The sequence below is a fragment of the Polyodon spathula genome, chromosome 1 (genome assembly GCF_017654505.1).
Source record: "Polyodon spathula isolate WHYD16114869_AA chromosome 1, ASM1765450v1, whole genome shotgun sequence".
In the NCBI taxonomy this organism is placed as follows: domain Eukaryota; kingdom Metazoa; phylum Chordata; class Actinopteri; order Acipenseriformes; family Polyodontidae; genus Polyodon; species Polyodon spathula.
The window spans coordinates 60,730,730-60,753,525 of NC_054534.1; the positions used below are offsets into that span (position 1 = coordinate 60,730,730).

General features: G+C 37.3%; 1 protein-coding gene across 1 annotated transcript in view; it reads left to right on the top strand.

Moving 5' to 3' along the window:
- The first annotated feature begins 12,631 nt into the window (after window positions 1–12,631).
- LOC121322203 (sorbin and SH3 domain-containing protein 2-like) overlaps window positions 12,632–22,796 on the top strand; it is a 96,714-nt gene continuing 86,549 nt past the window's right edge. The window contains exon 1 of the mRNA XM_041261853.1: window positions 12,632–12,768. The gene's annotated coding sequence lies outside the window, so the exon portion shown is untranslated. The remainder of the gene's footprint in view (window positions 12,769–22,796) is intronic.

Consider the following 22,796-nt stretch of genomic DNA (forward strand, 5'->3'; position numbering starts at 1 on the left):
CACTGTTTTCAATTCATGCTTTGAGTTAATGAACACTATAATAATTGGTTGCATGTGATTTATATAAATTGATGTGAGTTTTACAAGTAAATTGTCATTCTGCATTAGAAGCTAGAATCCAAATTTAGCTGTCTTGATAATAGATAATTCTCAATAGGTTGTCTGGACACAAAAGCATCTTTATAAGAGTAAGTTCCTTCTGAACTAAAACTATAAGACTGGTTTAACGATACTTTGATTATCAGATATTAATGAAAGTTAATATTTGTATTACTAACGATACCACTGTTAAGACTAACCTTTGTCTTAAGTAGCGGTTTAGGAATGCAGTTGTAACCACAAGGTTTCCCAAATCTCCCATAGATTGTGATGAATCGCTAATCAACCAGCAGGAGTGGGGTGTCGTTGTTTAAACTTTCTTTTCTGTACTGTTTAGTTAATTCTTCCTTTCTGTATTATTTTAGTTTAGCTGTTGCATCTGAATTTTTCCTTTATTTAGTTTTATTTCTAATAAAATTGTGTCTTTATATTCACTAGAAACATTATCCAGTCTGATTATTTCGGTAAAGTTGAGTTTTACTTGATTTGAATTCAAATAAGGTATTATATTATTACAGCTTAAACTAGTCCAAATACAAATATACCTTGTGCACTACAGTGAAAAACAGAAGCGGGTACAAGTTCCTTTATTATGGAAAATTTAGATGGACCATGTTTGTCACACTAGCGTGTTTCCACACGAAGGTTATACAGCTTATGCAACGCTTCATTGGGCATGTGCCGGTACGTTTCAGAGTACATGTGAGGGTACATGCAGAAGTCATGTTTTTTGGCTCAAGAGATGCTTTAGAACAGTGATTTTGGACATAGCAATGTGGCATTATGCAGATGTTTGGTTGCATTATACAATGACCAAATACATTCGGAACAGCAAGGTGGGATAGTTTATTTTGAGTTTCTTGTAGTGCTGATGTACCCTTTAACACAGGATTCTGCGCCGGTAGCTCTTCACATAAGAAAAGGAGCCCATGTCTCAAGTCTGCCCATTTCCAAGGACTAATATGCATTCCAATAACAATGGCACACAGACAATCTTTTTTCTAACATTATGTCATTGCTTGATCTTCCTTTGCTGCAGTAGTTTTTCTGCTGGCTTTAAAACACAGTGCAGAATTATTGCAATATTGTTCACAGTCTTTTTAATCACATTCTCCAAATGTCCAACTTGTATCCTAAAAATCAGCCTGCTTCCAGCAGGAGTGACAGTTTTGGTCAGGCTCTGCTCTTAGTGGGTCTGTAAAAGCCACTACATGATCCTTTATCCATTTCAGCGCATCACAGGTGTGGGTAACAGATACCTGCAAAAAACTTAACCCATCATCAGTGAGAAAACCTCAAAGATAAGCTAGTTCTATCGAAGAGCTATGCATTTCTGCTGCATACACCTGCCACTCAAAGGGTGCAAGTATCTTGCACAGTAGAGGAAAGGTTTTAGGGTCAGTCGTGATAGTGGGGAAAAAGCTGCCTAGAGCTTTTCCATTTGCTCTGAGTCAGCTGATTGTAAAGGCAATGACTCTTCTTCCTCTGGGGAGGAGAAGGTGAGGCAGAGGAAGATGAGGAAGACCATGAAGACGGTTTCCTGCTTTTCTGGATGCGTCGTCCGGTCTCCCTTGGCACAGAGCCCTGGGGGGAGGATGCCACCATCTCTCTAACAGAGGGAGATGGGGAAGAGTGCTGTGCAAGACTAAGGGGCACATAGGGCTCTGTAGAGCTGCAGGAGAGACGTTTCTAAAGCTTGTGCTTAGAGGAAAGGTGCACAAAACTTGCAGTGGCTGCCAGTGCCTCCTTGGCGTGTTCTGGCCCCAGGCAGGAAAAGCATCTGCTGTTCTCAGTAGGCAGACTGGCCATGCATGTCTCACAGGGATAAAACCCAGACGTGATGCAAGAAACAATCAATGCAGTATACAATGTACAGATGTACAGGTGCTGCCTCAATCTGCTTCTGCATATAGACTAGGGGTGTGAGCACCGGTCGGTAATGGCCGGTGTTATAATCCAGTTCGGTACTGGGACGGTTCGGTGACTTTAGTACTGGGTCGGTGTGGCAAAGTGCCCACCCCTGTGTGTATTTTGTGTTATATGTTGTATGTTAATGCTGGTGTATAGTCATTGGTACACAGGATATAAACGGGTCTGTGTAACACGATTTAAAATGTATATTTGTATTTAGGCAAGAGGATTGCACAGCACTTCACGTGCAAGTAAAAAATAATGATATGTGAGCACGGGGAATTGCACTTTATTAATTCACGTGCAGTTGTACCGCGATTCCAATTTAATGATTGATTAGCAATTGAGTCTCGGTACAGCTGCATAAAAGCAGCAGGCTTTCACTCACTCGGGGTTGTGTGTTTGGGAGTAGAGAACGGGGGAGAGAGGAGAAGCGTAATTATAAATATCAATTGCTACGAGTGCTGGAAGCACCAGCACCGTACTTGTTTTGTTAGTGTCTGCTCGTTTTGTTTGTCTGTTTATTTTGGCCTCACGTGCCGTGTGATGTTTTTGTTACAAACCTTTTATTTTCTGCCTTTTTAATTATTAAACCTCGCATCAGCGCCTTCACCATTCCAAAACCTGTGTTCTTAGTCGGTTCCTGTTTCTGATCTGACGTCCCCCACCCGGCCGTCTTGAGTCGGTGTGGTATGGTTCCGGGATCAGCATTCCCTCTAAGGCTAAAATGCGTGCATTTTTCACAGTAACTGGCAACAGCCTTTGCATTCAGATAACTAACTTTCGCAAGTTATTACCATAAATATCAACCTCAATCGAGACTCCAGCCTTTCGAAGTAAACCTATTGTTTTGAGACCATTCTTGCAAAGCATTAGGCATATTTGTGTCTGTCTTGCAGCTGATTCTCTGATTTCCCTCTGTAAAAATGCACGTCACATTAGTGCAGAGCTCGCTCAGGCACCAGCGAATCTACAGGGTGGGCGAAGCAGGCGCCTGGCGATTCTGCCTAGAGTTTGCTGCTCATGAACTTTACAGTTTTTAACTAGTCATATAATTGCATACTAAAATCAGTGAAGCACAATCTTCCTGCATTATTTAGAAATATAAATACTCTGGTAAACATAAATAAAAATCACAATACTCACACTTTGACGGTTTTTGTTTTATTTCCCTTTTAAAAAATGACCATTTCAGAAATCAACTTAAGCGTTTTGAAACGGGTAAAAATGGAATCGGCACATTAGTCGAAAATACACAATTAAGTGTATACTAATTGAAGACATTCCATGCCCATTATTTATTTTTTGCGAGTTTATTCATCATGTGACTTTACTCCATGTCTCTGCTGAAACGCAACTTGGTGGCTGCACCAACGAAGTAAACAAAGCAATGTTTCATTAAGACAGAGCTAAAGGAAATCTGATAATCTATGAGGATGGTGCGATAGTGTTAGTTTTGCTGTAATTCGTGTGATCATGTACAACTCAATACCATTAAACATCGTGCCAGCCGTAAACACGCAGAGAATAAGAAAGCAAATAAGATGACGACAGTGGCAAAGCACTGCATTCTAAAAAACTAACAGCTAAGATACTGCGCTCAAGGCGGAACTTTACAGAGTAAGTAAGCTAAATTAATTGTGTATTTCATTTTTGTTTAGTTTATTTCTTTAGTGCTATTTATATTACAAATCAGGTAATGCATAGTAGTGAACCTGTTTTAGAGCAACGAGTCAGTCAACACGCGTTTATCAGTGTTTCACATTTTATTCTGGTTATTATAATGCCAGTAAAACACTAAACTTAATGTGTGAAGTACTGTACATAGGATGACTCTCACATGACATTGCTGGACTGTTACTAAACTGTTTCATATTTTTTAATGTAAATGCCAGCAAAGCCAAACGGCTCTTTTCAAAACACCTTTATTAGTGTTAGTGGAAGACTAAATATGATTCTCACAACTGTGCTGAACATTTGGTTTTCTGAACTGTTGTAATATAATTTTTAGGTTTTCCTGCTTATTTTAATGCCAGCAATGAGCCAAATGATGTCTATAAACATTATGACAGGTTTGAAGTGTCTTCAGGTGCTTTACTTACTATTAAGCAACAAGAGTCTGATTGAAAAAAAAATAATAAATTGTGGTAATGTTTATAAAATTTGCTAATTTTAACCACCAACATTATATTTATGTTCAAATGCCATATTTATTAATACGTTGATAAAGTGGGAACAAATGGAATTGGCCATTTTTGAAAAATGAAATGTGGTATTCCCAAGAATGGAACCATTATTAGCCCTAAAGCTGGTTACAATTGAAGGCAGTGCTGATGCGAGTGTTTTATGGAGTAGTGTAAGCAATTTTATGCAGGCCACCAGTTAAGCATGCTGTCTGTATCTATGATAACAACCGACAGGGCTGCGTAGGATCAGAGGATGATTCAAAATCACAGCCACAATAAATGTCTTGTTTAAATTTAGTAAATTGTAAAGTTGTTGAGATGCTTGTGTTGGAATATTGTTTCAAAATTGTATAATGCAACAAAAATATATTGAAAGGGTTAATGCGTGGCTGGGACAGCATCGGGTTGGTTCGGTGACTTTAGCACTGGGTTGGTACGGTACTATAACAAGTTAGAACTGGGTGGTTTGGTACCGATTCAGTGACTTGAACACCGGTTCAGAACCGGGACGGTACCAGGTAAGTTCAGTACCAATTCCGTGCCTTAAGAACTGGGATGGGTCAGGTGCGGTAACCAGGCCGGGAATGGAGCAGGTCGGTGACCACACCGGTTTACAGTTACCACAGGTAGCAATGTACAGGGATGACCAAACAACCAAAACGGCATCAAGAAATTGTGTGAGCGATTTGCAAGAAACCACAGCCGAAGCAAATATCTTGTGTCCTATACAGTGCTGCTGGGCCCAGCAGCTGCTGGCGCTACACATGTGTTCACAGCACCACGTTGCAGACGGGCCTGCGCTTAGTCTCTGTGAAAACAGAAAAAAAAAAAAAAAAAAAACAGAATGAGAAAAAATATTCAGCAAAATACATGAATTGTAACAGTTGCATAAAACATACAGACTGTCTTGTAATTTTAGTCTAAGCCAAAACAAGAAATAAATAACTCCTGCCTGAGCTATTGCAGCCTTGGGGGAGAGCACAAAGTCAGCCAACTTATGTTGCTTGATCCTTGGAAAGGAGCAAGTCTAGCCACTGGCTTCAGGCCAGTGAGATGTAACAAACAGGCTGTAGTGCACAATTACGCTTAATTAGTAAAAAACTAATATGGTGATTATTTTAATATCACATATTAATTGTGTAAAACACAATAAATGTGAAATATATAGCAGAAAAAGTAACAAGTATACATACACCAGCTCTTCTGTCAGGCTAGTTCTTGAAAGGAAAAATGGCGTTGAGGTCTGTGACTGCAGTGCTTTTGTGGCCTTGGGGGCGGGCCATGACTGCGTCACAGGGTCGTCGAGCAGCTTTGATACATCTTATTCAGGTTTCGGGTCTTTCTGTGGTAAACACTCGTATGGTAATGGTTATTTTACCTGTTAACATACATATGTCAATATATCTATCAATAAGCAAGCCATATAATAACATTTTGTATATGTAATTCTTTGTTTAGCACTTCCCTTTAATAAACTGCATGTTGGAATTACAGGTACTGTACAGCACTGTGCCGATATGCCACTGGAACTGGTTCTGCCATTTCGGTGTTACTTGTTTGTACTTAATAAATATTGTACATGTTATGCTGAAGCACCTGCCACGAACCACCTTCTCAGAGCTGCTTGGCAAAAAATAAAATGAAGTTGCCTCTCTTTGCTTGCCACTGTAAACAAATTTAGGAGCCCATACTATGTCTAATATCCCGTTTTCTTTGCTTAGTAACTGGCATAAAGCAGGTGCAGTCAAATAGTTAGCATGTTTTAGCTCTACAAAGCTGTTTAAGGTGAAAAAGTGTCTGAATTCAATGCTTTTATTGAACTGAATGAAAGGCCAGAAATAAATTCTAATTGTGTTCACCTTGACCTTAATTTAAAAGTTCAAGCTACCCAAATCAGGTTTTCAAAATGGGCAGTGATCAGAGAACTCTTTCACTGCTTGATTCAAAAGGTAGTTTGGAGGCTCACTATTATGTTGCATCAGTGATCGCGTTACATGATAGAGGCCTACGTTTCTGAGAACGAACCCTGAATGAAAGGAGTACTATGGAATTCATGTGTGGTCTAAAGAAAGTCAAAAGATGTGACAGTGGAAATGTTTGAAGTGCCAGAGCTGTCGCCAATTACCTTCTTGCATTACATCGTCCCTTTGTTTGTCTCTGTAATTGAGAGACACACATATCTAAACATTAGACCTTAACTTTATATTTTAACAGGTGTTTCCTGTTATATATTTACACTTAGCGAATGAACATTTAGCTGACCTGGATTTCTAACAAATAAATCCTGATTTAAATATAATATATAATATATATCTATATATAGATAATATATATATAATATATATATTATGATATACTATATATATTAATAATAAATTTTACAATTGTTCAGTCAACATTGCTAAAAGATTGTTCTAACAAATAAATGCATGTAACCTTTTTTTTTTTTAAACTTGGCGATTCAACATTTACCTAACAGATAAACATTATCCTTCAGCAATTAAATCTGTTTTCACATAATAAAGAGTGCACACCAGAGTGAGGCGAACCACACCAATACAGCACAAGTAAAAAACCTGAGGACTTTAGCTAGTCATGAAAAGAAATGATTGCCTCCTTTTGCTCCACGTAGTAAAAAAAAGGAAACAGTTCAGGGAATACCACCAGCTTGTTAAAGACCTACTGTGATTATTATTATTATTATTATTATTATTATTATTATTATTATTATTATTATTATTATTATTAACAGTTAACATTATTTAAAAAAGAAGCGTCATTTTACAGAAATTCGAATCCAGTGTGTGGTGCTCCCTGTCATTTTTGACTAAAATTAAGGTGAAATAAAAGAGACATACCATACATTTCCAACTGTTCAGCTATTTTTTGCCACGTGGCGTTACGTTATTGTATTTATAACCACGGACACTGGCATAATAAAGAACATTATATTTTTCAACTTTAATTATTGATGTCCATTTTTTTATTATTTCTGTGGTAATCTCTGCATGAGATAGACAGTCAGTACGTTTACATGACAAAGCGTTTTTCGAAAACTGAATAAGAAAAGGCTGGATATTTTCGCATGCGAAGTACTGCAGTAGCTTAAGTACGATTTGAAGACCGGACATTTCCGCGATAGAAAGGAGACCAATCCAATATAGTGCATTATCGAAGCGTCAGGTCTTAAATTCAAAGATTACTTACTATACTATACTTCACAATGTGCAATCAGCCTTTCCAACAGCTCATCCTGTTCTATATTACCAGTTTCTTTTGCAGACATTATTTTAAATCATCACGTCATTTTAAAGCTGGAAAACATTTGCTGCTTCAGTATGGGTTATTAACAAATCCATACAAACTTCAACAAACGCATGCGTTACTGTATCCCTAACTAGACAAATGGATGCCTGCAGACTGACTACAAATTATTATTATTTTCTGTTTTCTAAAACCACATGCAGGAGAAAAGGGTCAAAGTGTGCACGTGCGCAGTATGCTATTTCAATAAGTTTTCCGAAAAGTGTTTTATTAGTTTTCGGAATTTAGTCGGAAATTTCTAGGTGCGGTTTTCCGAAAACTGACTTTAGGAATATTCTGATACATTGTCCGAAAACTGTGTTTACATGACTTTTAGTATCGGAATTAGTTTTCCGAAAAATATTGGAATTCTTATGCTCATGTAAACGCACTTTTGTTACCTTGTTTCTGATTGGTCCATTGCGATACGAACAGCTCATAGTTCAAATTCAAATAAAACAAATGTATTTATTATATATTTGTGCGTTTCGTTTGCGCTCCGTGCTTCGCTTGTGGTGTGCATTACTACATTAAAATCAGTAGTTGTAATTATTTTATATTCTCTCACTAGCGTCCGGTGTGCATAGCCCTTTATTGCAAACCAATGCCCACTGACATGTTTGATTTGGCATTGTATGCTGCGGAGCCGTGCTTCACCCACGACTTTTAAGAAAGTGCTTATGAGAAAAAATATGTATTTAGCTAAATCTTTACTTTTTTTGGTTAAATCTAGTGGAAAAATACCTGTTAAAACATTAGTGTTTTAAAAAATAAAAAAGTTACACTTGTTCTATCCTTTTAAAACATTTTTACATAAGTGCCCCATTAGTCATAGTCAGGACCCCTCTTACTGACTCTCCGTGCCCCCCCACTTTGCACACCACTGGTCTGACTTACAACCCCCTAGTGAAACAGTTTTTTCACTGGTTCACCTGGGACAGTAATTCCAAGCTTGAGGATAATATACAGTCGTCTACAATGAAAACCTTACACCACTGCAATAAAAGCCACAACTAGTGAATGTTAAAGAAATATGTAAACCCCCCCCCCCCCCCCCCCCCCCCCCCCCCCCCCCAATAAAAAAAGCTAATAAAATAAAACAATTTCTGAAGTTCTGCACTGTTTGTTGGTTCAGCAGCTGTTAAACCGGTACTTCAAAAGTAAGCAAAAAAAAAATGGTGGATACTTATGTATTTTCTATGCATTGTATTTAAATTAGTCATGTGTTAATACAAAGTGCCACATCCTAAGACAGTCATAAGTAGCTAAAACTGTTATGTAAACCACCATTAGATGCTCATGAGTCACACTTGTGATGCAAACACAAAGACCTCTTGTCACAACGCCACGCAGTCACATCCACTATTATTTATTTTTCATGGTATGTCAGCCCTCTCAAAACAGTTTACCTGTGTATCCGGGGTACCTAATTTGGGAAGTATTTGTGTTTTTGAACCACATTAAAATAGCGAAGCAGGTTAAGGATATGTGTACTTGTGCAAACTGCCTTTAAAGTACTGTTTGAAACAGGCTGTGGGCAATTAAAAGCAATATTGTTACATGGAGCGTGCCTCATTGTATAGCGGTCCTAGTAGGAAGCTATTAAATTACTCTTTGCCTTTAGTCCATGTAGAGCGATTGCTTGACATTCAATTATATTGGTCGTCTTGGGAATTTTAATTGTTGATTTATTTTACTAATGAGAAGGGCTTGCCATATGGTCAAAGCTAAATAGAAAATTTCCAGTATGATCATTCAGTCCCACCTACCTTAGCTGAAGCAAAAACAACAAAGACTGCCACGTGACAGTGTTGTGATACAGTCTTTTCCATTGGGCCTACATTTTACTTTGAAAAGTTATGAAGTTCAGTCTGTATTTTTCACAATTAAACATATCAGCTTTAAAGGTCAACTCGGGTATAAAACCCGAGCCGAACCAACCTGACCCAAGACAGAGACCTTTAAATTTTTTTCAAACCCGACCCAACCCCAATAATACCAAATATTGAAATAAAAAAAGCATATTTAGAGTCAAAACACAAATTAAAAAGAAAACAAATTCTCTCAGCGAAGCATGCAGTTAGATGAACATTTTACTTGGTAGTGTCTGATACAGACTTGAGGCATCATGTTTGGATAAACCTAGCTAAAAACAGCAACGTTAACGGTCAACATCAAATTATGTGTCGATGACTTGTCGTTATATCACACCAGACTTTAAACTCAAAGCCAGTTTTAACAACAACAATGTTTCCACTGGAAGACACCAAAACTGGTGAAAACAATGTCATTTAAGTTTCTCAAACCACAGAATTATCATGTACAACTGACTTGGCCCTGCTGCAGAGCAATTAGTAATTTTAGGAGGCATTTGCATTTGTAAGAGGAAAAAACTCGCTAAAATGTAATAATGCATTTATTTATAAAACATGGAGCCGGCCAGGCCAGAGCGTGAGTGCTTGACACAGAATGCACCCAACCCGAACCCGACACATATAGTCGGGTCCCGTTGGGTTCGGGTAGCCAGGCTTTAATCGGCTTCCTCCAAATGAAGAAACCTTTGAACTTAGCCACACCAGCAAAGTATGTGTAAATCCCCTGTTGACATCTTTTTGACAAATGCTTATGTATGCGACTCATTTGTGTCCTGGTATTGGACAGAGGTGGAAAAAAAAGAGCTTTAGAAGGTAGCAAAGAAGTTGTGCTATAAACAGCCATGCCTGTGGGGTTTGGGCCAGTGAATAAACAGGTAAGACCTATTTCTGTGTAATTTGGCTTTGATAAACTTTTTTTTTTCTTAATTTTGATGACAAAAATAGCACTTGTGAAATTCGATCCAGAACCATGTAAAGATTGCAAAGTGCTTATTACAATGTACACTGTAGAGAAGTGTCATCTTAAAATCTAAATATTAACCATGAACATCCTTATAAATCAGTCAATACTACGTTTAAAATAGTATTTCACAGGTTTGTATTCCTGTTAATTTCATAATCTCTAATGCTGTCCCTCTTGTTTACCCTTTCACTTCTGCTTTGTATTTGTGACTAAAGTCTGCTTTGGGGAACTAAAATAAAAAATAGTGTAAAGAGGCACCGAAACAGCAGACTAGAGCAGTGAAAAGGTAAATACTGGCAGATGTCTTTCTGCTTTTTCCTTAAAGTAAATTCTAGATGACAAAAAAAAAAAAAAAGCGCCGCACTACACTGAATTTTGACTAAGCAATGAAACCTCAAGTACTCCAGAAATGATTAATACAGAGTATGAAATGTTCTGTGACAGTGGGATCTACTGGACCATAAAATGCTTTTTTTTTTTTTTTTTCCAGTTATATTTGATTATTTTAAACTGTACAGACACAAAAACAACACATTTTGCAGATATACTCAAAATACTGCGTTTTCAGTTTTGTACTTTTACTTTTCTGAAAATGAACTCTAATCCCTGGTATTCATGTTTTTTAATTAATTTCTTCACATATACAGTGATTGACAGATACCATAAGCACTTTTTCATGGTATGTGCACAATAAAACAAAACATATACTGTATCCTGTGACAGACTGGATTTGCCACTTCCAGGACCTTTTCCACTTGTCTTTTGGTGTAAATAGAAACACGGGACCACAGAAATGAAATAAAACAGGGTGGTGCCTGTATATGTATTTAACTGCACACAAAACAAAATTAAACAAAAAGCCATCTCCTTCCAGGAGCACTAAACTAAACTTTTCAAGAAACACAAAACATATACTCTTATAAACACAGTCTCCTCAGGCCTTAGCCCTTACACATCCCCAGACCAACCGTGTTGACCTGCTTAAATACCTGCCTGCTATTTACAGGCAGGTGTACTTAATTAAATTAGAGCCAGGTAATTGTGATCCTGGCTGACTAAAACAGTACAACAATTAAACAGTTCAACCATTACATTGCGGCTGTAGCCAGCCACAAAACCCACATATTCACGTATTATTTGCAGGCAGGGCCGTGGAGGTCTTAGAGCCATTTACAACACAATTTGTGCAGCAGGGTTCTCTTATATAGCTCGCATATTTTTGGCGGTTTGGCAAAAGCCATAATTAGTTTTCTAACTAAATTTAATTACTAGGTTTTGAATTCTGTTTCAAACTCAACTGTTTATACTTTCTCCCAACACGCTTCTGTGCTGTCCAAATCAAAGCTTTGGTTAAGAAATAGTGCTGACGAAGATATCACTGCCCTACATAAAAGTAGCCTTTGTTGAGTAGAAGCTACTTTATTTTAACCAGGGCAAGTTTATTTTTATTTTCATGCAATGCTTTCTAAACCTAGATTTTAAGAAACAGACACCATGTTTGACCCACAATCGTATCCAAACCTCAAACAAACATAGTTGCATGAAGGAAATTCTTGGTTACAGAATAAAATGTTTCCTCACGCAACATATTCCATTTTTTTCTGAAAAAAAGCTGTTTTCATTTAGCTTTTTATAAGTAGCTTATTTCCAGTCCAGAAGCGCTTGGCACTTATACCAACATTTTAAAGCTGTAGTTGCATGCTTGTAAGGATAACCAAGCTCTTAATGATCGAAAGAGAGCGGTCAGTTAATTTGTCTTTCACTGATGCAACGTGACATAGAGTTACTTTTTCAATTGGCTAAACTCTGCCACTCGCATTGGCAGATGAGCTCTGTCAACAGACTTAAACTGCACTGTGTAAAATTGATGCTGGTGATGTTACATACAAAATGAAAATTGCCCCACTTCATTAGGAAACATTTTCATGATTCAAACAGTAACCGTGTCCACGGTCGCATGGGGAAAAGTGCTCTTATGAGGAAGAAAGCAGGGAATGCTTGTATAACCTTTCAGATTCAACTTTGAGCCGACTGCAATCAAAACACGTTTACAATGTGCTGCCAGTTAACTTTAATGGTTTCTACTGAAGTTATCCTCACAAGGTGCTTGCCTAGTAGTCACATACTTCACACAGTTAGTTCTGTGAACAGTATGTGTTGTCAATTTTCCCTCTGAGCTCTTGAGTGACTTTCCAGCCTCTAGACATTCGGGTCTACATCTGAAAATAGCTCAAACAGCACTACAACAGGAGCTGGAGCTGCATTTCTAATGTGCTTTCTTTGCCTGCAGAAGCTGGAATCAGGCTTGGATCTAAAATCTGAAAAACACTTCAAAACGTTTTAACAAACGAAAAAGGGAAGAGTTGGATGTGCAGGATAGCAGATGCCCACCTTCTGTCGGTTAAATTTGCCTTCCTGACAGTGTTCTCTGGTAAGACATTTATGATTGTTCTTTTTATTTCAGAGCTCGTGGTGTTGTTTAGCAGAAACTGTACAGTGATAATGGAAACTGGACACTAACAAACCTGAATTCTCATCTACCTATAGTTTAAATGTACAATGTATTTCTTTTTATATATGTTTACGTTATTGTTTTGTTTTTATTTAGTATTTATTTAAGAATGGGGTACTCCCCGCCCCTGTGCATATTTTGTGTTATGATTTAGTTATTGTACTTATGAGCCGTGTGGTTTGTTTTTGTGTTGTGTTGCAGCATGGATGGGAAGCACCATCCACATTAATAAACTCGTGCAGAAGGTGTCCATCTCCCAGTTTAATTAAGTGATTAATATGTTACTAATTGGGAGATGGTCACCTGCATAAAAGCCTGCAGCTGTCTGCACTGAGGATGGGTGTTGGAAAGGAGGAATGAGAGTGAGTGAGTGGATTAAAAATGAAACTAATATATAGGAACAGTGAAGGCGATTGCCCAGGCTGACCTATTGTTTGTGTTTGTGATTATTTTGTTTAAACTTTTATTTTGCTCTGTGAGCAGTGTTTTTGTTAAAACCTTTTACTTTATTTTGTATTTAAATAAACGCCGCACACCGCGTCTTTTTGCCCTGCAGTACTGCTCTGTGTTTCTTCCTGCTTCTGGCATGACATCACCACTCTGCCATACCTGTCACACCTCCATTGGTTTCTTAAACAATTTTTTGTTCTGTATCAATCTTAATAGATGGTCTATAGAATACTTTAAACATAAGAACATAAAAGAGGTTACAAACGAGAGGAGGCCATTCGGCCCATGTTGCTCGTTTGGTTGTTGGTAGCTTATTGATCACAGAATCTCATCAAGCAGCTTCTTGAAGTATCCCAGGGTGTCAGCTTCAACAACATTACTGGGGGGTTGGTTCCAGATTCCCACAATTCTCTGTGTAAAAAAGTGCCTCCTATTTTCTTTTCTGAATGCCCCTTTATCTAATCTCCTTTTGTGACCCCTGGTCCTTGTTTCCTTTTGTGACCCTTGGTCCACTGTGTTCCCTTAACATGTCCTGCCTTTAGACTATCTTCTGCTGTACCTTTCTTGTGATATGCTGTTTACATACTGTTCCCAAAATAGCACAGACTTCAAAACAGTTTGACCACTAATGAAGACTTTATCGATTTGTGTACTTGATTTAATTTCTTTTTTTGACATTATAAATACACAATTAATTAGTTTAGACAACCCACACTGATACAAATAACTGGTTCAGAATAATGATTAAATGTTTAGACCATTGAATACTTTGATAGGCTAAATATGAAATAAGCATACTGTTATTATCCCAGCTTCCTGGCTCCCATTGTTTTATTGTATTATGCACATAATTAGATAGAATAAAAGAGATCCCAGAGGTCATGTGTGGAATTTCACCTTGTCCTTTCATACACCCCTGTGTCGCCTGAGCTACGAACAGTAACACTCTGTGCAGGGTTATTTTTCTACTTTAACAGTACGCCTTTGTGTTTGCTGTGAATGAGATGGGACATTTTTTGTAGAAACAAAATAAATCTTTGCAGCTTTGTTTACACATAACGTTCCTGGAGAATGTGGTGTATTTTTTAAATCTAGTGTTTGCAGAGTATAAAGGGGCATTGACATAGGGGGAATGCAATGTTAACTTCTCAACATTAAGGTGGCCTAAATAAACAGATTCTACAACCTTCTGGTACCACTGAAAAGCTCACATTTATTACCTGCTGTAATATCATAAACTACAAATTTGTCAACTTTTCGAAAATGTTTTTACCCAAATTGGTAACCTAATGAAACCAAATAATTTTCTGTAATGCAGACTGACATTTAGTTTGTTATGTGAGTTTTTTTTTTTTTTTTTGGTGTGTCTTCCTACCAAATCAGCATGCATTTTGACACATTTTAAATTAACCTTTTTTAGAAACTTGTTAATGAATGTGTCTGTTAACTCCAAGGTCTCTTACTCCAAGGTGTTGAGTTGAAATCACAATGACATTCAATTATTATACTGTAAGAATCAAGAGAAAGCAAACATAAACATATTGTCTCTATGGAAGCAAAACCGATGCTTTTTTTGTGTAAACCTGCATTCTTTGGTGAGCATATATTTTTATTAAAAAATTTTCTGTTGAAAAAAAAAAAAAAAGACTACATTGAAAGGGAATCGGCTTAAGAGATACTCATTATGGAATGTGTCATGAATAAGTATGTTATGACAAAATTGCAGGGATATTCAGCCACACACTATACTGTAGGCAGAAATCCACACTAACAAAATATTACATTCTTCAATTATCAAAATACCTTAGCTCTTTCTGGTTTATGACATTTTTGCATTTTGCCTGTATTGACCATATTCCTTGTGTAAATCTGAAGGATACCCTATTAATATGTTTACTGAGGTACATTTGCATTGTAATTTAGAATTTTTGTGCTTTCCCAAAAATACGTACAATTAATTTACTGGGGTTTACGTTTTTTTTTTTCCTTTTCTTCTGTGAACAATTCTTCTATTCTTTTATTTAGGAACGGTAAAAACACCCATGTTGAAATGATACATGTTTATTGTACTTTTAAAATGTACCGTTTGCCCTCAGGAATTCAACCTGCAGTGTGTGTGTTCTAAACTAGCTGTTTTTTGCAGAGGTAAAATCAAAGGATAAGTCAGCAAAGAACAGCAAAGCCCAAGGCCTCAGTGTGATAAAATAGAATTGAATCAGCTTAAAAACTGTAAAATGTAAGCGAAAAAATAAGGTTACTGTTATTTTTATTTGTTGTATTTTGTGCACATTAAAATCTACAGTGAGAAGGAAGGGTTGGTTCTTAAACTTAATTTGAACCAGTGACCTTGATATTCATGTTTAACCTGAAATTGAACTTTGGTAACAATTGCTGGGCATCTTTTATTAAAAAGGGGCATGCAGATGCAATTTCGTCTCATTAGACTTAACCAAGTGAAAAACCATTTTTCTGAAAGGAAGGTTTCACATAGCATGCTGATTGCACATGGCCTTGCAAGGGAAGGAGTGTGCGTGTAGATCTTTGTGAATAACTACATCAGTATTTTTAGCATTGGGCAATGAGGTTAATATCTTAGCACTACTGCATGACCCTAACACTTCCAGCGGTTAAGCTTTGGTGTTAACTCACTGAAAGTAAAAACTGATGTTGTGTAAAGTGTCTGATCCTACTGAAGCTCTGCTGCCTTGCTTAGCTTCTTAACACTTAGGATTTTTAGGAGTAGATGTAAGTATAGGCGCAGTGCAAATACAGTGGCTCTCAAAAGTATTCACCCCCCCTTGGACTTTTCCACATTTTGTTGTGCAACGACATGGAACCAGAATGGATTTAATTAGGAGTTTTTGCCACTGATCAACACAAAAAAAGTCCATAACGTCAAAGTGAAAAATGAAATCTACAAATTATTCTAAATTAATTACAAATATAAAACAGAAAATAATTGATTGCATAAGTATTCACCCCTCTTGAGTAAATATTTGGTAGAGGCACCTTTGGCAGCAATTACAGCCATGAGTCTATTTGGATAAGTCTCTACCAGCTTTGTACATCTGGACACTGCAATTTTTGCCCATTCTTCTTTGCAAAATTGCTCAAGCTCCATCAAGTTGGATGGGGACCTTTGGTGAACAGCAATTTTCAACATTTTCCACATATTCTCAATTGAATTGAGGTCCGGGCTTTGACTGAGCCACTCCAAGACATTGACCTTTTTGCTTTTAAGCCACTCCAGAAGGAGCTGAGAGTCCTTATGGCTGAGGTCACTCAGCATGAAACAAAGTTGTTCGGAAAAGCCTCAGCCAACATCAGTTATGCTAGTATAATTAGGAAATGCACTTTCACATGTGCAGGGATAGCTGTCCCTAGATTGACGCTGGGTCTAGCTCATCCCTCAATTTAGCTATTAGGTCTAGGGTGACCTGCGGAGTGAGACGATAATGCTTTAGCACCGCATCCCCCGGCATCCCAAACAAAGTGACTCCGGGATTAAATATGCAGGGTCTCCTTCGTCTTGTCCTTCTCCGAATGTGTTCCTGCCTCTCCTCAACAAGAGCCAAGTGTCTCTGCATCAGGAAATGTACCACAGCAGGTGTGTGCTTTCATACATCCCTTAATTACTCACGTCTACAATGGTTTGCACCTTGTAAAAAGAGGTGTAAAGTTTTTGAAGGGTCAGCAATTGCCTAAGTGCAAGGCAAACTTCCTTACGTCATATTATAATGTTTGCGCCCGCTTAGTGTTCAGCTCCCACCCAATTCCATGCTCCTTTCTTCAGTTGAATGCATTTCAATATAATTTTAATGGATTAATGATGGCAAAGTGCAAATTTGATATCGGGTGCAGAATGCCAGGTGAACACCATTCTTTACATTCACAGCAATTTTAGCGGCCTTTACGGCTGCTAAACACAATGGAGGCTTTGCACCCGCAAATCACTGCGAATATCCTTACATCTACCCCTCAATGTTTAAACTAAGTAACTCAGATATCTGACAGAACTGTATATTTGGCATCTGAAGTGTTGATCACTTCATTCATGAATGACAAAACACAACAGTATGTAAAGTTAAAGAATATTCATGATAATGGACATTGGATAAGAAGAGGTGATAATTAAAATTCTGTAAATGCTTGTGGCCTTCAACAACATTGCTCCTCCCATATCTTTAAAAGAGAGACAAAAACAGAAAGCAGTTCATGTTATATGAGGTATTAAGATATCTGAGTTTATTCTCCTTGTTAAGAATTGTTAAGAATGAACTGGTGTGCTCCAGTCCGTCTGGGCCATTGGTACTGTAGGATGGATTTTTTAAAGGCTATGTGCAGCAGACAGACAGTGAAAATTGATTTAGCCCTAGGTTAGTAACGCTTCTTACTCTTGAACTGTTCATGTCAACCCCAATAAATATTTGACTGATTATGGCTTGGAGAAAATTCTAGTGAAGTGTTTTGTAAGTGAAAGTGCTTGTGTCTGATCCCCAACCTTTAGCCCTTTGCTCTTTAAAGGGATCTAATGCAGATTAAATTTCACGATTATACTGTAAATACAGTATAATCGTAAATCTCGAAAAACTACTCACTTCTAAATCTTTTGTAGTCATTTTTGTATTACTTTAGTATAAATACATGTTAATTTGGATTCATATGTTGTTTTTTTCTGACTTTATGTGAACGAAAAGACACACATTTGCCCATTTTCCCATTGGATAGTGATATTTTGAAATATCACTGTCCTGGTCACAAAAGCAAACTTTGTGGGGAATAGTAGCCATTTTCTATACTTTTGGGGCATAAGCAATTAGGAAATAACACTTACTACCCAGGAACAAAAAAAAAATTGTTACACGGTGGTATCAGTGACATGATGATGCAGCTTTGACAGATGAGGATTTGGACCTTGCCATTTAGAACCAAGCTGTGTAAATTTAATTTGTGCTTCAAGTAAGTGAAGCCAAATAGTCTTTCAATCAGTCACACTGAAACACGTGACTAGCCTTTTGGAAAACGGCTACGTGTTTGTATTATGAGTACATTTATGAATTTTTGAAAATAATTTCTCTCCAGTTTTTTTAGTGTTTTTTAAGGGTGCAGTGCCAATGGAACACGTTGAGCAGGTGGATTTGGAATGTTTAGTTTTATGCATCTCAAGAAGAGCGCTCTCATTTTTTAGAGATATGTTTTATTATCCCAGTTCTGTAATTAAACAAAACCATACAAAAAAAAAAAAAACAGGTATCTGAAATTTAACAAATACCAACCTGTGTAGACCAGTGAAACAGGCTAACAAATGTATATACAGTAGTTCCCAATAATTGCTTATTAAAGCAGTACTTTTTTCTGTTGACGCTCTTGCTTTTATTTTATACTTTTGGTATTTTAAACATGTTTTTCATATACAATGTTCTAGATTGTACAGTACCTTATTCCTTCAGGTGTTGTAGTCCAGCCGCCTCCATGGTGACCTACTGCACAAGTACCACAATAGAGTAGTTTAGCTATACAATTCTATTTGAAATATTTGCATATCCCCAATAAACACGTGAAGATCCGTAACCTGCACAATTACCAGCCCACTAATAACTTTATTAAACGTAGCAGCTTGGCAAATAATTCATTTACAATTTTAAATTTCAGTGGGCCATATTTTCAAAGAGTTTGTGCCAGTCTATTTTTTTAAAAAGAGAAAAACACCTATTAACATTCCAAAACTAGTATGAAACACATAAGTACTGTAATTGGAGGTCTCTTAAGTACTCTCATGTTGTTTATTTCTCAGTTTTGTACATTACTGTTGAATTTTCATCTATCAACAAATAGGAGTTAATTGAAGGCTAGAGCTTTGAAAATATGGCCCAGAATGGTTAACTGGTTATGCTGTATACAAAGCAGTTATTGGCAGATAGGATATGACTGACAGAGCAAAACAAGGCCTTAGAATGAGCAATTGATTCCTAATTTCTGTTCATAAGTTTATTCTTCTTCTGTAGGAATGTTTTTGCTTTCTAAGGGCTGTCACAGTAGCTTCTTAGAATTAGTCTTGCCTCTCAATGAAGCTTTATCTGTCCTATTCAAGGATACCACTGTAGAAAGCTGAGTACAAATTACTTCCAGTTAGTATCAAGTATCAAGCCCTTGTTGTTAAAAGGAATGTGTGGCTGCATTTGAAGGATTGTTTTAAGTTAATGTGCTGTACCAAAAAACATGAAGTGTGTGTGATTAGTTAAATCAGCACACCATGTTTATTACATAATATTTGCGTTTATGTTCTTGTATTGGAAGTTGTCCAATGCATGAAGCACATGATGTAACAGTAAAACGCATTACAAAAAATATAAAATACAAAACAGTAGTCAAGTATGGGTCAAGATCCCTGTATTCCTGCAAATAATTGTACTCGCCTGCCCTTATTATTTGTAGTTATTGTTGTAGTCTTGCAGACTTGCAACGTTAGTAAGAAGAATGAATGAGAGAAAACATCCTTGAACTTCCAGAACAAAAGGAAAGATACTGCTCCCTGTAAAATGTAACACAATAGAATGAACCCGATTAATTCCACGTGTCATATACTGAAGCTTGAGCTTTTCGGTCTTAAGTGCCGACAAAATATTAGCGCATTTCAACCTGCGATTTTATTAAATGTGAGACAGTCATAATCCAGGATTATCTTTGGGTTCCATAAAATCCAAGATCCGCGGTGGGTTTATTTCTGGCCTGCTGCTCAGTAATTCCAAGAGTTCTCGGTCAAATTTGCAGGTTTTCACCAGAGATAACACTGACAAAGGATATAGCTGCTTCAGCATCCAGCGCTCAAAAAATATCAAAGACATTTGCAGAGCTTTTTGAGATGTTATAGTAATAAAATAATGACTTGGATCGCATTATTGAGGAGTTTGGTGCTAAAACGAGTGATCAGGAGAGTATCTATAAAGACATACGTGAAATATACAGCGAACAAGGGGTGGGGCTTGGTGGGGGATGCAGGACTGAACTTTTGTGATTCAATACCTTTTAAACCTGCTTTACTCTAGGGGAAAAAAATATTTAAAACAGCGTGTGTGAAAATAAATTGGACCTGAGGTGTCTGATAAGCGCTGAATAAATGTACCACTAAGGGTGAATTTCTGCATCGTCCCAACTGCTATCCCTTAAAACTGATATTGTTTTGATCTACTACGCTCGACCTAGTAGGGGAGTGGTTTGAGGTACGTCCCCGCACTGACTCGTTAAGGCCGGCCCAGGGCCTGCGTTGGGTTCACACATGTCGATAGGCCGGTCCTGAGGCAGCATTGGTACTTTAGGCCGCATCAAAAAGCTGGTCTAAATTTCGCCCGGCCCAGGGCCTAAACTGCAAGTGTGAACGGGGTGTTGGATGCTTTCAATTCCAGCTGACAAAGTTCAGCTACCAGGAACCGGGCAATCTTAGATAGACAGAGTGTCCTCCTCTTATAACATTTTCTGTTTTTATGTTCTTTTGGTGTGGGTGTTGTAAGGTAAAACAAGGCTTTAGAAAGGAATGCAGCTATCTGTAAGTCCTCATTTCAAATGTGGTCAATGTGAAATACCCAGAAAAAAAAAAATTCAGTTCAAGTTAATACTTTAAAGGAGGCATCATAGAGACATCAACGACTTTGCGTTACCAGTCAACATATTAGACTGTCTCATTTTTCAAAGGGTCTAAACAAATGGGTCACTATAGAGAATTATGAAAAGAAAAAAAAAAACTTCTGAAAGGAGGATGGCTCACAACAGTGTGGAGAAGAACTTGGAGGCGGTGCTCTCCTAAGGGCAGTCAATGGTTCACAGGTTAACTAGGATAACTGGTGGCTTGAGAAGTTCACGGGTGCCCTCACAGTCCAACCAGTAATGTTGGGGGTTGAAAATATTCTGTATGGTATACTTTGGCAATATCTACCAGTGGCCTGGTTCATCATTATTGGTAAACCAGGCTGCTGATAATGATTAAGAAAATAACCCTGAACAAGGATATTGAACACTGTGGCAAAAACCCGATTTTCCTGCTGATTTGTTCCGCTTGAGCTCATGATAGCATAACTGATTAACTTGTGTATTGTTAATATAACATATAGCACTTACTAAACTTGAACTTTGCCCTTATGTTTCCAAGGTTCAGTTAAACGTTTGCGTGACAGCTGTGGTTATAGGATTACACCATTTTACTTTGCTTACATATAACAGGTTTGGATGAGATAGCAAATTTATTTTAGTTTGAGAAAAAGCTGCATAATGCCTCAGAGAGTTGTAAAGGTCTTTCCTGGCAAAACAAATAAATCCTTATGCCGGATTCCAAGCCATTGGTCATCCAATATAGTTATGTTTTTCATTGTTTATTCAGTTAGATGCTCACGGCAGGGTGAAGACCCTGTACATTGAAAATATGTACATTCAGTACAGTAGAACCTGTCATATCCACTTTAACAGGTTAAAAAAACAACTGTAGCTAAAAAAAACAAAACAAAAACACTCACAAATATAATTATTTCAGCTTTTTAATGATATAGTAATTATATTAATCCCTTGCTTTCTTGTTATTGAGCATGGTTAAACTGGACAGTTTGTTTTTCGTAGTGACTGCATGTAAAAAGTTAAACTGAATTCCCAAATGCATTGTCTATGAATTTTATCTGCAACTAAATTAATTGTCTCCTGCTAGAACTGAATTTACTGTTGACCCATAATTAAAGGTGTATTGATCAGTTCACATAGATACCCTTCAGTTGGTACCAGCATGTGTACTCTAAATGACACATGCCAATGGTCCGTCAGTTGACAGATGTTATTGTATCTTGTTTGGTGGCTTGGCAGGGATAGGGTATTTCCTCCTTTGCAACCATGTGAGAATGTGGCTGGAATGGGCGACATCGATTCGTTTTAAAAAGGTTCAGGTTTTATTTATTCTGGGTGTTTGAAATCAATTTCTGGCAGCCTGTAGATATGTTGCAATACAATTAATACACTACACTTTTACATCATAACAGGAACAAGAAGCCAGTCTAGTGAAATATATAGGTATAATATTATTTATAATGACATAAACATGCAAGCAAAACACTGTTACTGAGAATATTTCATATATTATATATATATATATATATATGAATATATATATATATATATATATATATATATTAATTTATTTTATTTTAGGGGTGCCCACACACATGCTGCCACCAAATGTAATACGATTGCACCTCACCACGGTTCATTGCCCCTTTAAAACACAGATCCAGGACACAGAGATGGATTTTTCTAGCGTTGATGCGCAATTTTTGATAATCACAAAATGAAAATAAACAAACGGAAACAAAAACCTAACTCCACTTCACAACTTGCAGGAACAACCCTGTCTAACCTGGGACAGCTAAGCTGTTTGCCTGCCACAAAAACCAAACATAGTTTTAACAAACACATGTGTACACACTCTGGTGACTGCTCAAAAGCAGGGCACCCACCTTCCTCCT